This window comes from Strongylocentrotus purpuratus, unplaced genomic scaffold (genome assembly GCF_000002235.5).
Source record: "Strongylocentrotus purpuratus isolate Spur 01 unplaced genomic scaffold, Spur_5.0 spur5_scaffold_20, whole genome shotgun sequence".
Classification (NCBI taxonomy): Eukaryota; Metazoa; Echinodermata; class Echinoidea; order Camarodonta; family Strongylocentrotidae; genus Strongylocentrotus; species Strongylocentrotus purpuratus.
The window spans coordinates 17,577,782-17,595,718 of record NW_022145606.1 but is presented as its reverse complement, the minus strand read 5'-3'; the positions used below and the strand labels follow the sequence as shown (position 1 = coordinate 17,595,718).

Below are 17,937 nucleotides of genomic sequence, written 5' to 3'. Positions count from 1 at the left end.
GTTATTTTCCACAGGCCTAATACTAGCTGATGAAGCTTGAATAATCAGATTTTCCTCAAAGCCCCAATTTTATTCCTGAAAGTTGTTGAAATATTTATGAATAGTCTAGACTAGTCTTTATTAAAGATGAAATCATTAAAAAAAAACAGACCTATACTACTACCGGTAGTCAATTTGATTTTGTGAACCCACAGCATGGCAACACTGCAACTTCAAAGTTAAATGCAAAATGTGTCATGTTCATACATGAACATCATAATATCATATTTTTATAATTTGGGACACTATGTTTATATATGCATGTAATGCCATGTCTTTCACACAAGTGTTAACTGTACTGTACTTTGATCAACTAAACAATTACATGTTATTGACGTTAAATGTTTGCACTAATTAAATGAGTCATTGTGTATGTACAGGGTTGTACATCTAAATGTATACATAATGAGAGTAGGCTATTTAATTTTCTTTGATTTGATTTGATCTAAATACACTGTACGCACAAGCTCAAGAGTCAAGACCCATACCATGATTTTGACCTGTGGTATTTTACACATCAGACGTTTTACCTGGCACTAACTTGGGATGGTTTTCGAGACCTGTAATAATATACTCTCCGTAATAAATTTTGAGTAGTGCCCCAAGGGTAGCAGAACTTATGAGAAGAACAGAAATTAGTGATACCGGTATACAAATTGTATTTCAAGCATTTATAACTTTCTTATTATTGGTCCGATCTTTTGCGAACTTTCGCCATTTTGTTTCTCTGATTTCTCTGCTTTTATTCATTTCAAGAAAGAAAGTGAAAAGAAACCTAAATTTAACAAAATATCCCACAATATTAAATCAAAATACATGCACATGCTTTAATATTATAGAAACTATTTCTTGTACAAACAGCATGGGCTGACATACTGTACATGTGCATAATATATACACTGTTGTCACTTCAGCTTCATTGTTTGTTGGGTGGAACTCTCAAATCTCAACTTAATAAATATCAAAGGTTACCACTCCTTATCAACTCATGTCTTCAAATAGATTGGGTAGTAGTAAACCCCCCTGCATCATCAAAGGCAAATCTGTTATTTCATTCCTTCTTGGTCTTTAGAGCCTTTACACAAGCTGGTTTATGCTTTTCCAAAAACAACATTTACTATTTTGTTTTTATCATTCTTTTCGATTACCGGTACAGTTTATTAAATACAGATTTGTTTTGGAGGTGAGGTGGGCTCCTTGACTTTTGTTTTTTTTGCAAAAAGTGAAAGCACAGGTACGCGCAGAATAATACTACAGACTTTCCTTTGAATACTCTTAACATGTAGCTTGCAGGGAAGGCTAGCTGCCAGTGCCACATCTATTATCCTTTACAATTCTTAAAGTGTCAGAACTATCTGAGTTACAGATTTCAATGTAACCTCCTTACCAAGGGCGGCAATTTCTTTTCATGCCTGGAGGGGGGACGAAATGCAAGATTTTCTACAATATTTACTAGTTTATTTTGAAGGAGATTATGCGAGGGAATGTAGGGACTGAGCAAGACTTTTACATTTGCATTAGTCTCTGGGCCCTCCAGAGGTTAAAAGTGTGTTGCAATTTTTAGTGAGTTTAGTCAGTATTTGCTATAAATTTCTTTTTGGCATTTTTACAAAAGTTTCGGGGGGGGGGGGGGGGGGGGGGGACGACGATCCCCCCTAAAAATTGAGGGGGTAGCCGTTCCCGCTCCTTACACATATTATTGTTGAACATATTGAAGCTACAGTACACTCCAGACACCGATACCTTATAAAATCGGAGTCTGAGCTATCAGACTAGAATTAGACTGACTTTAACAAACATCAAACTTATTATCAATTGTTCAATTGTTATTCTAAATCATAGTTTATACAAGATAGAGCCTACAGTGTATTTCCCCACTCTCTTCCCCTTTCAATTCAACACTACTCCATATTCAAGCACTGCTGAGGAAGACTTAACATACAAACATAAACCGAAGTGAGTCAGTACTGATCTATTGTGGATCAAAGGCTAGCATTTCATGGGAAGGTACAGTACGTTTTAGAAAGACACCTCTCAAAAATATTTACCCAGAATGAAAAGCAATGACTAAAAGATGACTACCTGCTGACCAGACTTACATGTACATGTACAATGTAGTACATGTACATGTAGTCATGTACTACTTTTTAACATATCAGAACATTTTTATTTAAATTTTCAAACAACTTGAATGAAATTAGTGAATCTATTGTACTAAATGTACATGTACCGTATCAGGCTGAAGCCTACTATACATGTGCATTACGTCTTTGATTTAACTTTTTTCCAAACCGTTCTAATTAGTAAATGCTATCAAAAAAACAACATTTATCTACTTCTGAACAAAATATTCTTCTGCCTACTTTCTTAATATTCTTTCGCCCTGCTCTATCTTTGCTATTTCTAAAAGCTGCTTTTCTTTGTTTCTTCAATAAGCTATTCTCTGAATTACAACAAGCATGTCCTCCTGACTTCATATTCTATTCTAAATAATCTTTTAGATATGATTCACATCATCAGACCTGCACATTAGATTAGATTACATTCTATGCATTTTTTCATTTCATTCTTGACAACTTCATAGCATGCCAAGACACGTTTAGTACATATGTAGTTTGATAGGCACGATAGATATACAAACCCTGGTAGCATTTATCAACTGTACTGTCTTTCTGAGTTACCCATCTTTAGGCCCCTTCCAAATCACCATTTTTGTTTACAATCATAGAACTAGAAACTCAATGAATAATGACAATTCACTCAACCCTCCACTGTTAAGAGGATTTACTTGGACTTCTTGGGAAGCCAAAGCAATTCATTCAACTCTGAAAATAAAAATTCCCGGTCTTTCTCCTCTCTACATATGTTTCTCTTGTGTTCTTTCTTCATCTTCTATTGTAAACACAGTGGCCCGAATTCAGAAAGGAGGTTTTAATCTTCATTTAAAAATTACAGTACATGTACATTGTATATAAACCCATGGTCTAAAATTAGTACAAAATAAGCGTGACACAGTCAGAGGTCTCATATTAGCGCTTATCATTATCATATTATATTATTTGCGCTAATTTTTAAACCATGGGTAATATGTTAAACCTCCTTTGTGAATTCAGGCCATAGTGTACATGTATACTCCACTCAAACCTGCTTTAGTGACCACCTGTCTACAAAGACCACAATTTTTGTTTCCCTTGAAAATGGTTTCTCATTGAAACATGTACAGTGTACTAAAGGAACCCCATGCACTTCTGTCATTTTGTGCTGATGCATACACACATGTGCAATTGTAAGTTGCAGCAGTCCAGACCTACTGTGGAAAAAACAGTTAGTTTGGAGCCCTGCCTTTTTTAAAACATACACATGTTAAAATGCGTAAGCCCCTTCTCTTCCCAATCTCCCTGGATCTATACTTTTTACGACAGAATTAACAAGTTTCTGACATGTAGCATTTTATAGTTTGTCTGATCGTTGGGCATTGTCCAAACAAAGACATGTAAAGTTTATGAAAGAAATCTTATTAATTCACCGGTAATGTAAATGCCATATATCATGATAAATCATGCAATAGCAGGGTCAACACAAAGGGTTCCTGCCCAAATCGCTCTCGCTCTCGCTCTCTCTCTCTCTCCCCCTGTTATGTCTCTACATCCATCATTCTTTACAATGTATTCATGTCTAATCCATGATAACTTCATCCTATTATCAGTGTCTAAATGCCTCCTATAAGACGTGTACAAAGCTTTATTCTCATTGGCAAGACAGCAAGCCCCCCCCCCCCCTCCCCCTCTATCCTTTTTTTTTTTTAATACTCCACAACATTTCAAATCCCCCTTCTTTCCTTTCCTCTCCCGTTTTTGCTTTTCCTTTCCCTCTTCCTCTGTTATTTTTGAAAAACAAAACAAACCTAACAACAGTAGGTTTGCTGGTGCACCATGTGAGAGAGAGAGAGAGGGTTGAGGAATCCTGAAAAACCTAGACTGGAATTTGTCACTGCTGATGAATTAGATTGTAGGTGATGCGCAGCAATGAATTAAACATACATGTACAGTGTACATGTAGGCGTATTTGACAATTTTAGCACATTTTAGGTGCCCGCAGAATTGTATCTGTCACGCCCAGGTATGACATTATTTAAAGCCCCACTGCACTCCTTGTAGCTACTTGCGCCCTCTGTATAGCAAACAATGCCTATATAAATTGGTGCCAGTTGGTCCCCCAGGGTCCCATTTAATTGGGAGCCGATTCAATGAGATAGCCCCATGTCAGTGACCAAGCAGAGAGGTTTAATCCCTCCTGGCCAAACTAACTGCAGATAAGCTACAAAATTCTTTGATAAAGTTGCTAAGGGATCAAAAATCACATCCCTGGGGAAAAAACAGCATTTAGATCTGTGCACGTTGGCATGTACATGTACTGTATGGATGCACACGAGCATAAAATATTCAAATGCGCAAAATGGCCTTAACTGTACCCTATAAAATGATTAGGAAATGATTTTGAGCATTTTTAAATGTTGGTGTTTACAAGCAGATGATGATGCATACATGGACACTAATACCTGGATATTGACCCTTAACCTCAAGTTTGTGTGAAGCAAATTTGGTTAATTTTCTATGGCTAATGAGTATCAGTATAGGTAGGAAGATATCAGGGCTTGAATTTAGCGGTGGCCCGGTGCCAATGGCCACCTGAAACGCTGTCGGGCCACCTGAAATCACCGACTAGATGGCCCGGCTGGCCACCCAAATATTTGGACAGTAATATATAAATTATTTATCAACAACTTGTTTAACCTTTAGATCTACCCGAAACCGAGGCGACATTTATTTTTCCAAGCTTTTCCAAGCGACGCAATCCGATCTATCAAACAAGGAAATGTTTCGTTTCGCATACTAACTTTATAAAAACGATGCACGCCGTCGCGTAGGTACTTAACAAGCCTTCGATTAAGCGGGCGCAGGGCGCAAATTTGCGCTCATAAAACCACCAATTGCGCCCATAATCATCTAAAACTAGACGGCAAGGCGCAAGTGTTTGCCGTGAAAATGCGCCCATAAATTATTAGAACAGACAAAATACACGAATGATTCGTAAAGGGCTCATTTTCACGGAAACACTTGCGCCTTATAAAATCACTAAATACGAAGCTAGTAGAGAGCTCGCGCGGCAAACTGTTCGTGATTCGGGATCGATTGCGAACAGTTTTCCGCGCACGAGCTCTCTACTATCTTCGTATTTAGTGCTTAATAAGGCGCAAGTGTTTCGTGAAAATGCGCCCTTATCTAGCGCACTATAGTACGTACGTTCAGATCATGCGATCGCTAAATTGCTGTCGCGATGGCGCACGCACAGTGTACGTACAAATGTATCGAAGGATCAAGAAAACAAATCGTGAAATTGAGAAATAAACAAGCATTCACATAGTCATTAGAGATCTGTCGAGGTTTGTTTGTAGATCTAGTTTATTATTTCATCTTAAATAGAATTAATAATTCTCTTATTGATAAGTTAAGAACACCTACGATGTTCTCGATCATAGTTACTCTCATTTTGCCAGCAGCCGACCTAGCGTTGTTGTGGCAGAAAGCTAGCCGGCCAGCTTCCCACGAGTCCGGTCCCGGTAAAATTGCGCGCGCTGCGACTCTCCAAAGCTGCGTTGGTCTTGTTGACAAACTCTAGCCCGCTAGGATCGGGCGACGGACCATTCGTGGTATGATGAGAGTGTGTGTGCGAGGTACGATTTTGGTTACGAGAACACACGTTACGAATTACGCAACTTTTTAGTACGAATATTTGGTCAATTTTCTTCTTATTTCTTTGGTTATACAACAATTAAAAAGATAATTTCTTCAAATTTGCTCCTACTGCCGAGAGTGTGGCGGAAGGTTTGTGTGTCTATTCATTTGCTCATCAATATTTTTAGTTACTTTAATTAACTCCAGGAAGCTCCAACACCGGCGCCGGTGTTGGAGCTTCCTGGAGTTACTGTGCAAGTTGATGTTCTTAATCAATCTTTCCTGTTGATCTTGTTAAGATTAAAAAGTTATTAAATTGATCGTAGACCCTATTCACATTATGAAATTAACTACTTTGCACTTATTTAAGTTGTGTAATTAGTTGTCATCTGTTTTTGGAAAATTGCCCCTGGTTCTTAAGAAATTGCCCCTTGCTCTGGTAAATCCCCGCGGGCAAGGGGCAACTTTTAAAAATAAATTGCCCCTTGCTCCTGGCTGCTTAATCTAAGGCTAGTTTCATTATTAAATACAGCTCATGCTGCTTTTAACACGTATAATTTATGCATTTTTTTATTAAACATTTGCATTATTTAATAACGCATAAAAGTGGGGCCACCTGAAAATCCATTTGGCCACCCAGATCTCCTACCCAAGTGGCCCTGCTGGCCACCTCAAAAAAAAGTTAAGGGCAAGCCCTGGATATGACTGATATATTGCGATTTCACAAACGGCGCCTTCATAAGTTCATACCGGTATCTATAGCTGACGTCACAGTTGAGTGATCACACTGAAAGGGAGAGGGTTTTCTATTCCTGACAGAGAGGAATTAGTGGTGAGAAAAAAATTTGATGGTGGTTGGATGGTGCATTTTCTAATAGAAAATCTGACCTCAAAAAAGTACAGAAAGAAAGAATGAATGAATACTAAATAATGAAGAATACAGATTCTGATGAAATCAAGAGGTGATTTGCAGATCACATATCGAGCGAAACCAGAAAGAAACAAATCAAAGGAACTATTTGTTTGTAATGTTGTGGAGGCTACAGGGCTTTTTACATGTACATACTGGTAGAGCTTTTAGAGATTTGATGAGCATTATGGAGTGTAAATTGCACTGCACACATTCTGCAGTATTCTGCAGTGCACAAATCAGTAGATGTAAATAGTGATCAATGAATCCATTACTTGTGAATCTACTGTCCTATTAAAGGTGTATAAAGTGGTAATAGAAACCCACAAGGGCATTTCTCTTCTTGTCATTGTTATGGTTTTAAGAAAGACTCCACCTAAACACAATGGACTCTACCACAAACCCTGACCGATCAGACCAATGGTCCACACCGATACATCGCATTCAATCTGTGATGGACACTTGGCTTCATACTAGAAAGCCAGGTCATTACAAAACAATTGTGCTTTCATTTCATTGTGCCATTTGAAGGCTACAATTGTTGAACTGTTACATGTAAATTGGGATTCATTACAATTTGAGCAAACTTATCTACATTCTTCTTCAGTCAGGTGGCTGTAGTTGCGCTGCTGTGGCTATCACAAGTTTACACCATCCTTAGCTGTCTGCTGTTGCTCTAGCTGTCTACATCAAGCCTTATATTTCAATATTTTTAGGGCAAGGCCACTTTTCTGTAGGGCACATTCCTATATTGCAGAACAAATAGGAAGAATTGGAAAGGGCACAACAAATCTCCAAGGCCAATGAGAGGGGCATTGAGGCCAATCAAAGGGGCATCCACGACCATGGCCTTGGTGGCCTTGGATTAATTCAAGCCCTGCTACATTATATGCACAAACTTCAAAAAATTTAAGGGGGGAAAAATACACCATACTATACCAAATGCACACATGTACAATGTGCCTACTGATCCATTTAAATATTCAGCATCAAAACAAAACGAAAATGATGCCATTATTTTTTTTTTTAAGTGTATTTTCTTTCATCAAATCGGACTGAAGTATCTACATGCATGTGTACATGAATACCGTTTTAGCTGATTGAGGGGGGGGGGGGGGGGGGGGAGGGAATCAACATGTACAGTAAGAAGTACAGTACATAAGGGCTGGGTTTGTTAGCAAGTATAGTCTGGTTGCATGAGCTCTTGGTCTAAACTTGGCACATCAAACAATCAAACTTCACTGTTTTCAGTTGTAAAGGCCTACATGTACATGTATCCCTTTGATGGCCTGACATTTTTACACCAAACCCTAAACTGTAACATGTACATACAGTGTACACGCACCTTCCTACATGTAATAAAAAGAAGACCACATTAAAATATCTGTCAAGTACTGACAATCTGTAGTCCTGGAATTGAAAGGTTAGACTAGTCCGTTTAGCAAATAGGACTGTGTGCTAACTCAATAGATATTAGGACCACATAAAAGAGATTAAATACTGAGTACCATTTACAGAACAGTGAAACCTTTGCATTCAAACCAATTTAAAGATTGTACACATGTACACTACATTACGTGCCAATCTTCTGGTACATGTACATGTAAGTGTGATTCAGAAGAACACAAAGTATACATCATACATGTAGGCCTATGGAAACCTGTAGTACTTGTACAGTATTAGGCAGTTTACCTTTAATAAAGGCATTGTTTAACAATGTTAAATCTGAGATGCATGGCCCTCCGTGTTTAATCAGTATCTGTGATATGGTGTAATATTGAAGCCCTAACAAAATTGCACTTCAAAATGATCATGAAGTGCCTCAAAAAAGTATTTAAAAAATTGAGTGACCTAGTTATTTCATCAGTCATTTTCCACCATAGACTGTAGTATTATAAATGCCGTTAGGAAAACGAAAAATGAAATTTTGATTTCCAATCACAATTATCTTGATAATCAGACAGGCGACGAGCTTGTAAAAGCCATGGGATTCCTGACTGACTTCGAGGTTTATAATTAAGATTGAAAAATGAGCTAAATCCAGGATTTTGGTTGAGGCAATGTTACAGAGTCACTTTAATGCCAGTACCATAGTATTGTGAAATTTGGGTGGTGAGATTTATTCAGCTTTGTTAAAGGTATTACAAAGTTTTGGTAAATTTTGAAAATTGGCTGGACAGTGATTCTTTACAATTTTGATATATTTGGATGCCCCTGTGGATGTACGTGTACAGTATTCTAAAGCCCCAGTCCCATATAAAGCCGGACCAGCACGGACGAGCACGGACCACTCCGGACCATCCTGGACCATGGTCTGGGTTGATCCGGGATGGTCCGGGATGTTTTGTTAAAAAAATCGCAACCGCCGACCGTCTCCTCGGACCCAACACGGTACCACTACGGACCGCCCCGGACCGTCCGGGCATAGCCCCGGCAGCAGTACAGATCATTCCAGACCCAGCACGGAGCCGCCACGGACCGTCCCGGACCACCCCGGTGCCAACACGGTGCCAACACGGATGACACCGGACCATCCCGGTGCAAACACGGATCATCCCGGAACGCCCCGGTGCCAACACGTGTCGCCACGGTGCTGGGTCCGGGATCATCCGTAGGGGCGCCGGGGTGATCCGGGGTCAATAACTCACTCCCGGACTGCCACGGATCAACACGGACCGCCCCGGCGCCACTACGGATGACCCCGGACCCAGCACGGTGGCTACACGGATCACCCCGGATCAAACTATTGTCCAGGACCATCCAGGACCATCCAGGACCACCCCGGTGCCAACACGGTGTCAACACGGACCGAATCCCGGATCACCCCGGATGGGGTCCGGGATGGTCCGCGACGTATATGGGACTGTAGCTTAAGCACTAAAAAAAATTTTAGCCCCTAAAATACTTCTGCTTTCGAGAAAAATGGAATATAAAAATTTACCGGTGCTCCCGGTACATTTTGATAAATTTCAAATAGCGCCTACTGCCATTCGATGGTACATGTACACTGTAGCTGCGACCATGAAAATTTCAGAATATGTAGTTGTGATATATAAATTCCAAACGGTAATAGCTAATCGGTCGATTGTAGTCAAGAAACAATGTTTTATAGCAACATAAAGAGTTTATTATTTACAATTTCATCACTTCAGACTCGATTTTAACCGCGACAACGATCACTGAACATTTTAGAATCGCATTTGCATTTGAAGCAAATTCATGACGCCATACCAAAACTTTGTATTACCTTTAATCCTACAGTCTAACAATAATAAAATCACCCAAATAAATTTCCCTTTTTTTTTCATTCAGAAAGTGTGAAGGGATTGATAATGATATGGTTCATAACTTCATAACATTTGTTATTTTATATTCATGTTCATGTATTTCATAAGCCATGTGAAATATTTCCACAAAGACTTGCTTTTCACTTCATGCAATGACGCGCTTACCAATATCAATGAATACAGCTCAATACAATACACGCAGTGAAACATTTCATTGGTTCCACTTACTTGTACACCAACAAAGGCATCAACTTATGAAGCATTAAACAATTTCTGGGGTGACGAATTCTAAAACATTGTAAAAAACAATTACAAAAAGGTGGGTTATTATGATTTACGACTTGCATATTTGTGTCAAGTGGGTTTCAACTTGCTTTGAAAACTTTTAATAATGTGTACAACGACTGGTATTGTTCATGTCTCTGGCTTACAGTAGCATGAGGAATAAATGAGGGAACCAGGCCAGCTAGTATTGTGGTCGAGATATTGTGGGATATTCATGGTCCTAAGCCATGTTCACACAGCCTCGTCATAGTTTAAATTTCTTTAAAACGCTACAAGTGAAACCTTCATCTAGACGATCATGTGAAACAACATATTGTCAAGAGTTCACACACAAATTAAAACAAAAAGTGATCAAAGTTTTAAACTACCAGTACTAGTATATTACGCAGTATTTATAAGCGTAGCCTGACGAAACCTCAAAATTAATTGTGTCTTCATGGCAGAGAAATTCGAGCAAGGAACCATGCACCAACTAAATGAAGTCTATTTATAACTAGGCATATAAAGATCACATGTACATGTACATTGTACAGTACATATGTACAAGTGTTAGAACCATGATCGAACATATTTACACAGGCCTTAAAGATGAAGTTGAGTTCTGGTCATGTGATCGCATTGTGAAAGAAACGATGTGGATGTATTGCAAGGTTCTGGAATCATCAAAATGATAAGAAATTTGGCCAAGTCTTGGTAAAGTTACAAACACTGTACACAGAAAGATGTATAGGGGACTACACGAACACGTGGCATAAAAATCCTACCCTTGAGTTTTACGATGTTACATGACATATTTAGAATATGAAGGCATTTGAAGAGCCATGCTTTTCAGGGAACATGTCGTATCTGATGTTCTTCCACACTTGCATTTAAGAATGATAACGCTCACAAATCATTTTTCACCTCTTCCTAGAACTCAACCTTCTCTTTAACTACAAGAAAAACTCTCTGAAGTTTAACACCACAAGCCTTATTTTACATTGTAGGTCTAAGGGTTTTGTGTAAAACTGTAAACCAACTATTGTGGTTGAGAGTGGTACAGTGTAGTGTAGATTATTCATGTTCATCATACCATAGAGATGATTTGAATGGTTTAACAACATTCCACAGATATTTCCCACACGGCGGCGGTGATGATAATTGAATGGAATGCGTGGCAGTACTGGGACTTGGACTGGGTATCACGACCGACCGCAGAAGTTCAACGTGCTCTGAAACTATTCAATGAGAATTGAGGACAATCAGGAATCAGAACACATCTTCGGTTCTTAATAAAGGCATTTATTTCCTGGAGTTATCTATTTCCACACAAAATAGACCAGTTTACAAATATTTTCCAATTATGGATGTTTCTTTCCTGGGGACCTAGTGATGAGTTTTTCATTTTTCTCTTATTAGGGCAGGTCCAAGCTATTGTCCCCTCTGGGGGTCAAATTTCATCTTTATATATATTTAACAAACTATAAATCATTTTAAAGCTGAAACTATGAATTTTATGAATCTGATAAAAAATATAAAAAAATATCAAAATACGAAGAATGCCAAGGTCACGAACTTTGATTATTATTAATTAGCGTGACGTACGGGACATTACATTTTTATTTTTGTATCTCATATGAATTATTTGTTTAAAATTAAATATCTCAGGACAAGTAGACCATCATGCTAGAAAATAGGAAAAAAATATAAAAACTTTAAAAATTAATTAATTATGCAAATGAGGTAGGTTCCAAAGTGTGATGTCCCGTACGTCACAATTTGACATTAATTTGTTTAATTTTAATTATGAAAATATTTTTTTTTTTGAAAGGTATTCTAGGAAGTTCTAATTTAGATGAATACCTAACAAAAAATAGGTTTAACAAAAATTACAAAAATTCGGTGTTGATTACATAATCAAATTAAGAAATGTGACGTACGGGACAAGTGTGTGACGTACGGGACAACCCCATATAAAACCAATGCAAGATGTGAAAAAGGAAATGACCAAAAGGAGAATATATATTGTGTTAGGAAACTTGTTGTATACAGGGATATATGAACATTCCAACTGGGTCCCTTCTAGGAATTTACTTGTTTGTACTGAATTTGATGTAATTAGTCTTCAAGCCAGACCCTGGTATTATCAACTTTGATATTTTGCCAGTTGATCTCCCCAACATTGGTAGGATGCTAAATATGTAAATCATAATAGTGTACTAGTTCCTGGAATGAGTCTAATGAAATTATATGGTAGTAGATGCACCAGAAGCTGGCTTTTACAAATCATAGATGCTGCAGGTATTAGAATAGCACATGGTATCAAGCTCTCCATGTGAGTGTTTTTTTAAAATATTCTATTTAAATGTCAGATATGATGGTAAAGGATTACAGCATACCCTGTACATGTTATGGAGCCAGCTCAGGAATTCTGATCTCCTAAAAACTAAATCATGACTTAAGTTTTAAGGAAGGATAGCCTTTTAGAGTATTTCACACTCTCACCCACTTAAGATTTTCATCACTTTTACACCCATGTATTTTTGTTGATTTACGCTTTAAAGATGAAGTTGAGTTCTGGTCATGCGATTGCATTGTGAAAGAAACGGTGTGGAACCGACCAGAACAGGTTGATCATCTAGCATATAAGAATGTGTTTGTATTGCAAGGTTCTGGAATCATCAAAATGATAAGAAATGTGGCCAAGTCTTGGTAAAAATACAAACACTTGCACAGAAAGATGTATATGGAACTACACGAACACGTGGCGTAAAAAGCCGGCCCCCCGATTTTTACGATGTTACATGCATATTTAGAATATGAAGGCATTTGAAGAGCCAAGCTTTTGAGGGAACATGTCTTAACTGATGTTCTTCCACACTTGCATAATAATAATGAGTAATGCTCACAAATTATTTTTCACCTCTTCCCAGAACTCAACCTTCTCTTTAATCATTTGAATTGTGGAAAAGGTCACAAAAACCTTTAGAGTTTTAATTTCTTATATCTGGTGGTGTTAATAAGATGTCTTTAAGGATATGAAAGACATTCCCGATTTATGTTTTTGTATCTCATCTTTCACAATCATGTACATTAATGTACATCAAAATTCTTGAATATGACAGCAACATATACATGTTCTAATCAGTGACAAAAAGATTAAAAAAAACACAATATGTTCAGCATTATCTTTGAATTCCTTCAAAACTCTATGATATTACTATCAAGTAATTCAACCAAGCTATGAAGAAAAGACTTCATATTGGTATTGTATCTTCGTTCACAAACACTTAGAGCATAAGAAATGTTCTTTGACAAAATATGATGTGCCGAGTGTGCCCCTGTGTTCTAAACAAGTTTAAACAAAAGTTTTCAAGTTCAAGTTCATCTTCTTCATTAATCATTATTTAAAAACATTTAGGAATGTTGAATGGAATGGATGAAAGAAATGAGAAAAGAAGCATGACTGCACATGATAGATGGGTAAATGGAATAAAAATGGTACCGGTAATATAGTGTGTATGAATGTAATTCAATTTGTTTTCTTTATTAAAGTAATATTTGTGTTGATTTACCTCATAAATTAACACAGAGGATATTAAGTGAGGGTCAGAGGATCTAATTGGGTTCTAAAACACTCTAATTGTCACTGATTTAAGTTAAAATTGTTCACATTTAACAAATTTTGACGAAAATTCTTCATTTCAATGCATTTTCCCATAGGGAAAAGTTGTCCCGTACGTCACGTGTCCCGTACGTCACATACACACATTTATGTTTTGGTATATTACATAACAACGGAAGGTCAGAAAAATATGGTAATAGTTGTGATTAATGCTTGATTCCATAATGAATTAAGATATCATTACCATAAATCTCATAACTTAATAAATTCAGAGAACTTTTACGATAAACTTATTTTTGAAAAAGTCAGAAATTCTCTGGTCCCGTACGTCACGCAGCACATTAATTACATTAAAAAAAAATTTATGAATTGGTCAGAACCAAAACTTTCCACAAATGAACTAGCCCATAATAGCCACAGACTCATACCAAAAGATAGCCATTTAAATAATTTCATCCATTGCTATTTCTTGTTTAAAGTCTCTGAATGTCCCGTACGTCACAAATCAAATAGCTTGGACCTGCCCATTAATAGATAAACTACAATACCCGAAATCAGGTATCTATATTACTCCTTGCTATGTTGAGCAAGCTTTCAGGTTCTCAAGAACAACCTTTGTTAAAAAAGGATGCATACAATTCATATAGGTACATGTGTAAACCAGTCTTTTAAATGCATGTAGTATGCAACTGTATGCCTATACATGTACATTTGTACACACAAAAGTATGCATCGGTATAGCGCCCCGTGAAATTCCCACACAAGTGAAGTCTATCTTAAATGGATCCGGTAACTTTGTCTCAGATTCTGAAACAAAATCTTGGATTTAGCTTATGCTGCAATGATAATTATAAACCTTTAGGTCAGTCAAGAACCCCATGACTTTAAAAAGCCGATCGCCTGTCTGATTATCAAGATATTTATGATTGAAAATCAAAATCAAATTTTGCGTTTGCCTAATGGTTTTCATAACACTAGCCAACAGTCTATTGGGGAAAACGAGTACCCGGTATGGTAAAACCGGTCACTCAAAGATTTTTCCCTTTTTGAGGTGCTTCTTGATATTTTGAAGCACAATTTTTTTTAGGGCTTCAATATCACACCAATCACAGACACTGATAACAAGTAGGCCCGTGCATCTCAGATTTAACATTGTTAAACGATGGCTTTAAAACATGACTTTAGAGATCAGTCCTCAAGCCTGATTACTACATTCAGACAAGAAAGAGTGGTATTTGGAAGGACACCAGTTGGCAAACTAAGCACAAAGCACAAAGCACAGAGACCAAGGTTCGCAATGGTTCAGTTACTGTCAAAGGATATGAAATCCTAATATGAATTCAACCTCCCTTGCATTGTACAGATGTACATACCGTGAATATCTGGACTAATACTCATCAAGCCATACAAGTTTGCTTCTCTTATGACTAGCTTTCATTTCAGGAATTCATAACTCATCGGAAAGAAAGAAAAATTTGCCATTATCTCTCTTCGGTTTTTGGTAATTTTTGTAAAGCTCTTTGTGAACTGGACACCGATGACCAATGAAACGGAAGGATGACGCTTTACATGAAAATAGAATTTTGATTTGTTTTCTCACAACAGATGGACACACAGCTCATACTGTGCAGCTTTATCAATCCCAGAAAGGGAAGTTAAGGGAATTGCAGCTTTACACCAACATAATTCACAGTTAATTTACTTTTGTAACATACATGTACATCATCATGTACACACTACACAATTTACATTTACATTCATCTACATGTACATGACTATTTCATATTCTGACAACAAAGAGGGGAAAAAAGAGTCAAAAGAGGGCAATATATTGGACATTCAAAATCACAGATCTCATATATCACATTCCTACAAAAAAACTATGAAATATACTTGTCATGTAAAGCAATGTGCTTGTATAGAACGATTCTTTTCAGATACTCAAGGTTGTATGGTTATTGGTCAAGGTTTTTTTAGAATACTGTAGAATTGAAAATTGTCCAAATTTTAGACTACAAATGGGTGAAACTAGAAATTTCATTGTCAAAAGAATTTAGCAATCTCAACATTCAATGCCGGATCAAATGCATTACAACTGAAGAAAAATATCACATTTTAGCGATGTAATCGGCGGTCCCGCTACCCAATCTTAAAAAATCGAGTATCTTACGCATGTTTGTAAGGAATATGGGTACCATAAAATAAGCTGTATTTTTCAGATTTAGAGCACGATTTTGTGTGAGTCGCTAGCTCAAAAGAATCTTATCGCATGTATTAAATCAATGCAGCCGGATACCGCAGCGCACACACAATATCTCTGTCTAATTCAGATTCCAATTACTGATCACCGCAGGGGTAGTTTTCGGCCAGCACATCTCGGGGAGCTCCGGCGTGGGATACCTGCTCCTGCCGCTATAGATCAGCGGGAGTTTTAAACCACCGCTGAAAGATTTTTATCATGGATGTCGATTTTGACCCATAATTTCCTAAAAAGGGACCATTAAACGGATTATTTCATTCAAGTTGTTAAGTGGAACCGAAGTAGTTAAGCCTAGACCTAATCGTCAAAACAAGATGCACCGGATATGGATGTGCATCCTGTAAAATATGGAATTTGGCCGGTAGTTTTGCCAAGTATGGTGTATCGTTTCTTTACACAAAGCGTGAACACTAAAGGGCTGTTCTGTCTCTAAAGAGAGAGCCGAACCTACCCAAATCAGAGGCTAACGAACGAAAGAGACAGAAAAATTCGGTCTAGCTCTAGACAAGCAGATCTCAACTGCTCTGCTCTGGATGGCAATTTTGGAGATTTGTTGGCACATTTATCCTTTAAAATATAAAGAGTCTAGTATCACATTCACAAGTCAAGAGGAATATGAAGAATTTCAAGTCACATTTTACTAGGTGCGTGGACAAGAAGGGAAGAGTGAAGACGAGTTAATGTCTAAATAAAATACCACAAGAACTAAAACACCAGTCCCATTCCTTTCAATGTGTGTTGGAAATCCTTGTTGGTTTGTTAAACGTTCATTCAGATTCACGTTCATTCTCTCGCTCGCACTTCCACTCTCTCAAAATCAAATAATCACAAGATTTCCTCATTCTATAAATCAAAACAGCACTTGATGATGAATTTCCTACTGACCATTACACCAAAAACCAACATGTCAGCTCCATCTGTGATCTTTTAGAATTGAAATTTCACGAAAGAACACCTTTTATAACGTCTCTTGTTTTGTCGTCGACGTCGGGCGACGCTATGCTGAATGATCTGCGGTCTTGCGTACTGTATACTGTACGTGTATAGCGACTCGTACTCGCACATATAGCATCACTAGCGACGGCGATCGCTGGCGTACCGTTGATGCGATAAATTTTCATCTCGGCAAGTAAGGCCTTCATGTGGTATATATCGGATACAAGCTTGTCATTCAATATGTACATTTTCTATGCGCCCTACCAGTCGATAGTGGGATCCGAAATATCTTTTACTCCTTGGGAGTACCGGGTACAGCTGACGTCATCGATGGGCGGTGGTGTGTTTTGTATTGGGTCATAAAACTCATATAGCCTTTTCGGAGAAATTAGCATTTGAGTGGGTGTGGTCATTCGGACCAAGAATATAGAAATATTTTTAGTAAGCCACATTGTCATATTAGGGGAATTTATGAACGAAACTAAAAACAAAAACACTACCGGTATTCATAATTAAATGCTAGTGGTATTTTCTTTCATTAGTCTATATCTATGTTTGCTTCTAGTAATTAGCACATCAAAAATAAATATTTATGATAAAATCACATTGTGATTGGTCTCATTTGTTTGCATAATTGACATATGTATTAGAATTGAAAAAGTAAAAAAAAAACAAAAAAAACCAAGAAATTACATGAAAACAGAAGAAAAAGAAAAGAGAAAGCCTAAAGAAGAAGAAGAAGCAAAATTGGAAGGAGAAGAAGAAGAAAAAGAACAATTTGTGACTAACGGTAGGCTTTAACCCTATTTCTACAGCATCCCCAGCCACACATGCACTGGTTACTGGAACGTCCGTGTTCTATGGCTGGGGGTGCTGTAGAA

At 37.6% G+C, this 17,937-nt stretch overlaps 1 protein-coding gene across 1 annotated transcript in view; it reads right to left on the bottom strand.

Annotated features, from left to right (window-relative positions):
- Positions 1 to 17,200, bottom strand: part of LOC100889246 — a 29,694-nt gene extending 12,494 nt beyond the window's left edge. The window contains exon 1 of the mRNA XM_003729350.3: positions 17,006 to 17,200. The gene's annotated coding sequence lies outside the window, so the exon portion shown is untranslated. The remainder of the gene's footprint in view (positions 1 to 17,005) is intronic.
- Between the last annotated feature and the right edge of the window lie 737 nt (positions 17,201 to 17,937).